The sequence below is a fragment of the Microcebus murinus genome, chromosome X, assembly GCF_040939455.1.
Source record: "Microcebus murinus isolate Inina chromosome X, M.murinus_Inina_mat1.0, whole genome shotgun sequence".
Classification (NCBI taxonomy): Eukaryota; Metazoa; Chordata; class Mammalia; order Primates; family Cheirogaleidae; genus Microcebus; species Microcebus murinus.
In genome coordinates, this window is record NC_134136.1 from 119456554 (window position 1) to 119462570 (window position 6017).

General features: G+C 36.3%; 1 pseudogene; it reads right to left on the bottom strand.

Moving 5' to 3' along the window:
* Nucleotides 1-714: 714 nt before the first annotated feature.
* Nucleotides 715-1485, bottom strand: LOC142865882 (AP-1 complex subunit sigma-2 pseudogene; annotated as a pseudogene).
* Nucleotides 1486-6017: the final 4532 nt, after the last annotated feature.

Here is a 6017-nt window from a genome sequence, read left to right on the forward strand (position 1 = left end):
AACTCTCCAAACAGATTTGTTAAATGTCTATGCCTACAAATATATCTAACAAGATGTTTCTCACATCAACAAGGAAGAAAATGTCACCTGAGGTGAGGTTGGTAAAGTGACCCCAGAGTGTCTACAGATAGACTTCTATGGTCTCCAAGAATTCCCTGAAGTCTGAGGCAAAATTACGTACAAATTTTCCTAGGGAGAGGGCTCGTCACCCCTGAGACTCTCAAAGGAATTATAACTCTCAAACCGGAAGGTTTGTGACTCCAAAAGTTTAAAACTGCTTATTTGAGTGTTTTTAAAGTATCCTCATTTCAATATTTATTCAAGTTGCAATTTTTAAATTTTGAGCTAAAAAATCATATAAACTGTTCCCCAAACACCCCCCAAATCTAATAGATCGCTAAACTTATACAACCATTAAATACAGAAGTATCTGAGGAGAAAAGTCAGTTAAATTTTAATCCTTAGATAACTGTTAGGGTGAGTACCCTTTCAATAATCCCCAAACATTTTAAAAGAGATAGTTTGCCCTTTTACTTCCCTTCTCAGAATAAATTATAGTGGAATGAAGAAGTTAAAGTAATGCTATTAATAATAAATTAAACTCCCAAATGCTTCATTTTCTTACAGAAGTTCTCATTTTCATAGGAAAATTCTACTTCTTTATCAATGGTATTAGTAATTCACAGTATTTAATGAGTACTTTTTTGTCAACGAACCTCTGAACATATTTCAATATTGTATGTAAAAAACAAATTATAAGCCCCAATGATGGATCATTATTGGAGCAAAATTCCCTATGAAAATATCAATTTAATGAAGTAACTAGGATGATCCCTTGGGATTTAATGTAATTATAGACTTTTCAGGTAATGCTAAAACATAAATAACAAACTTGACAAAATAATAATTACAAGCTGAATTCATATATCCTACTACATTTTGATGCATATCTGTACTCCAGCACGTATTCTAGTACGCTTTCTTACACCCAATGAAACTCTTGCTGTGATACATACTCTCTGTTTTCTCCTGCAGTAGGTCGGCCTGCTCAATTGCTTTAAGGACACTTTTCTTGGATGTTTCCTGAACTTCCCCTCCCAAAAGAAACTCATCTAAAATAAAATAAGCCTTCTCAAAATTAAAGATGATATCAAGTTCACACACACTGCCAAAATACTTGTCAAGTAATTCCACACAACGATGAATTATTTCCAGGGTAATTAGTTCATTGTCCTGATCCTCAATAACACAGCAAAAATACAGACTAGCATACCTTTTGTAAACAATCTTCAGATCGCGCCACTCAAGGAAGCTGCACATTTTCGGTTTCCGTGCTAAAACAGTTTGAACAAGTTCTCTTGTAATCTTTTTCTTCTCTTTGTCTGATAGCGTGACATACCATTTCTGCAGCCGAAGCTTTCCCTGACGACTAAAAAGCAACATAAACTGCATGGCGCCCGCGGACAGCGGGAGCTGCGGGGCTTGGCCAGCGGCGGTGGTGTCTGTGGCTGAGGGGAAGCCCCCGTCGCAGTGCTGAGGATATACTGCTAACTTTTGATCATATGTCAGACATTGTGAATTTTACCTTATTGGGAGTTTGATATGTTTTATTCCTCTAAATATTATTTATATTTTTTCTAGGATCAAGTTAAATTAATTGAAAATAGTTTTATCCTTTCAAATCTTACTCTTAAGATTTTTTAGGCAAGACCAGAGTTGTATTCAGTCGAAGGCTGACTATTCCCCACTACTGAGGCAAGAGACTTCTGTGTACCCTTCCCAAAGCCATGTGAATCATGAGGTTTTCCAATCTGGCTAGTATAAGCAGGCAAAATTCACAGCCCTGTGTGAGAACCAAGTATTATTCCCTATAATCCTTTTTAAATTATTGTTTTTAAATTGACAAATAAAAGTTGTGTGTGTATACATATATATGGTGTACAACATAGTGTTTTGAAATATGTATATATCATGAAATGGCTAAATCAAGCTAATTAATATATGCATTATCTCACATACTTATCATTTATTTGTGGTGAGACCTGTAATCCTTTTAAATGGTTCTTTTTTCAGCCTTAGGTGGTTTCCTTACATGTACACAGTGATCCCTACTTAACTGAATACTTGAAAGAGAGTCCTTCTACAAATCTCCAGGTTTCTCTTTGTGTGGAGCATTCTCTTCTCTGATATTCTTTCCTGTGAACTATGGCTGCTTTGATCGCCCTAGAATCTCAGCTCTGTCTCCTTAACTCAGGTAGTCTGCGAAGCTCTGCTTGGGTTCCCTGTCCCTGTGGCCTGTACTCCCCTAAGGCATGGGAACTAAAATAAAATTCTTAAGCTTCCCCAAGCTGACTGAATGGAACCCCTCTTTGCCAAGGAGACCCCCCCAAAATCGTTACAGCTGAGTTGCCAGCCATGAGGAAAAGGGAGGTCAGACACACCTAGTGATACCTATTTCTTTTGGAGTTATTCTTTGTAACAATATGATACAAAATCATTACCAAGCCTAAGGCCATGTAAGACAAAAATTAAACCACACCTGCAAGTCATCAATTTACTTAAAAGATCACTTGAGTCTCAGTATATGTCCATATGTCCTGTGGCTTGTCTATGATTAGCAGACTTCCTTATCTTAGCTTAAAACATTCTAAGCCCTTAGAAAAATTTCATTTCTTTAACCAAGAAAGAATCTTCAGCAAAAACTTCATTTTTTTATGCTACCTGTAAGATTTCATTTACATAACAAGACCACCTTTGCTAGTTAATCAAGCCTCTTCCTCCCTCCCTCCCAATTTTTTTTTCTACTTTAAAACCTTTTGTACTTCATTGAGGAGTCAAATCTTCATTCTGAGGACTCTCATGTATACATATTAAATAAAATAAATTTGTATATTTTTCCTCCTATTAATCAATCTGCCTGATCTGCCTCCTGTCGCTGATTTTTCTGCAAAACTTACAGAGGCAAGAGCCTTTGCTCCCTAATATATATATATATTCATTCTTCTGGAGAACCCTGACTAATACACTATCTTTCATTGCAATAACTGTCCATTACAATACACTGTCTGTCCAATGCCTTGAAAATAATTGATTCATATATTTTGTCTGCTATTTGGTTATTTCAGGTGGGAAATTAATCTGGCACTTTTACTTTATTTTGGCTGGAAGCAGATGTGTAAAGCACAGGGAAATTTTTTTCGCATTTTTTTTGTTTATTTATTTACTTTTTATTTATTTCATCATATTATGGAGGTGCAAATATTGTTAGGGTTACAAATATTGCCCCTACCCCCTCCCTCCCCCCATGTGTCCAATCCCCCGGTGGTGTGCATCACACACGTTATGGAAGCATACACCCCTTTCCTCCTCCCCTCTACTGCCTGCCCACCGCCCGATAAAAACTTTTGATTTTTTTTTTGACATTTTGGTATATCTTTGCCTCTCCCTAAGAAGGGTTAGAGTTATACCCTTCCCTTCCAAAATACTCACCACCTCCCTAAGATTGGGTTTCCCCCTCTCCCGAATCTCTGGTGAGCATTGCCACCATTTGAAAACCATAGTTTTAATCAGTCAGTACCAATTTGATGGCGAGTAGATGTAGGGCCCATTTTCCATGTCTTGTGTCACCTCACTTTGGATAACAGGCTTAAGCTTAATCCAGGATAGCATAAACGGTGCTAGCTCACCGTCATTTCTTAGGATTGAGTAATATTCCATTGTGAACATATACCACATTTTAATTATCCATTCATGAATTGATGGGCTCTTGGGTTGTTTCCATGACCGTGCAATAGTGAATTGTGCTGCTATAAACATTCAGGTGCAGATGTCTTTATAATAGAGTGTCTTATGCTCTTTTGGGTAGATGCCCAACAATGCTATTTTAAAAAACTTTTTTCTTGCTGATTTTCATGAGATTCGAAAACTTAAATTTGTACCCCCATAATATGCTTAAATAAAAAAAAACGACAACTTTTTTGTGATTCTAAGGGAGTTTTCATATATTAATATTAATATCTTTTAAAAGACAGTATGATCTTAGGAAACAAGTTCAGTTTTTATCTACCCCAGAACCCCTAATACCCTGATCCAATGTAGCACTGGGCTGAAAAATAAACTCAAAAAAATCTGAAAACACAACTTGTTTGTTTATTAAGTGAGCCAATCTATAATATTCTTTTAGTATACAAATGATCTCTTCCAGTCTTCTCATCAGGAACTGTCTTTCTCTTAAAATGTTTTATCCTACCACGGCCACAGTTTTTAGATCAGCCATATAGGGGTTTACTTTTATCCTTATAATGGAAACATATAAAACATAATGAAATGAGGCAAGGGTTTGATATTCAGTGCCTTCTTAAAGTTGCCTTCTGAATCTCCCAGTACTCAGACCCTTTCTTCAGTCTGAACCTATTTCAAACTCTGACCATTCATTCTGGTACATTTCTATCTAGTTTTAGATTCACTTGTAATCTACCAGTAATCTGCATGCTTTTATATCGTTAGTTTCTGGTCTTGTTTCAGCTCTACTGTGATTACCGCTCCTGAGTCCACCTCCTGATCCATGTTTACATCCCCTGAACTCAGGCCCTAGAAGGATAGGACTAATTATAATGATTACTTTCGTAACCGATTGCTAGGTCTTCAAAGGAACAGTGATTTCAATATTGATGCACCAATAATGGAGTAGGAAGAGACAGTTATTGCAGTCCAATCAAGTCATAGTGACAAATCCCCATGCTTTATGTAAAGACTAATTATTTGCCTTTTGATTTGTTAATATGAATTTTTTTAATTGTGAATGCATGCCTTGACTTAAAACTTTGACACTTTTTCTTTTTCATATTCATGGACATTTTGTAGTGAAGTGGGGTCTTAAAAATGCCTTCAAAATGGTATTTCTTATTCTTAAGCTCATTCTTGGTGAATTGTAAATCGCGATTGAGTCACAAAGAATGGTTTTGCTATTTTCTCCTTTAATTAAATGCATGCCATGGGGGACAGGAAGACTTTACTTCAATTGTGATATGAAGCAGACTCTACAAATACATTAAATTTAGCTGTGTAAGTTGGGATACTGGCAGGTAAAAGTATTCAATAAGGTGAATCAAATAAAATACATTAATTTATTTTATATTGCTATTTCACCATATTACAGGGGTACAGATGTTTAGGTTGCATACATTGCCTTTGCCCAAAGTCAGAGCTTCAAGCGACTCCATCCTCAGAACAGTGTGCACCTCACCCATTATGTGTGAATATACCTATCCCCCTTCTCCCCTCCCACCTGCCCAAGACCCAATGAATGTTACTACTATATGTGCACATAAGAGTTGATCAGTTATTGCAAATTTGAAGGTGAGTACATGTGGTGCTTGTTTTCCATTATTGTGATACTTCACTTAGTAGAATTGGCTCCAGCACTATCCAGGAATATACAAGAGGTGTTAGATCACCATTGTTTTTTCTGGCTGAGTAGAACTCCATGGTATACATATACCACATTTTATTAATCCACTCATGTATTGATGGGCACTTGGGTGGTTTCCACATCTTTGCAATTGTGAATTGTGCTGCTATAAACATTTGAGTACAGATCTCTTTTTTATAGAATGTCTTTTTTTTCCTTTGGGTAGATGCCCAGCAATGGGATTGCTGAATAAAATGGTAGTTTTACTTGTAGCTCTTTGAGGCATCACCATATTATTTAACACAGAAGTTATATTAGTTTGCAGTCCCAGCAACAATGTATGATTGTCCCTATCTCTCCACATCCATGCCAACATTTACTATTTTGGGACTTTTTGATAAAGGCCAATCTCACTGGAGTTAAGTGATATCTCATTGTGGTTTTGATTTGCATTTCCCTGATGATTAGAGATGTTGACCATTTTTTTCATATGTTTGCTAGCCATTAGTCTATCTTCTTTTGAAAAGTTTCTGTTCATGTCCTTTGACCACTTTTTGATAGGGTTGTTTCATTTTTTCTTGCTGATTTTCCTTAGTTCTATATAGGT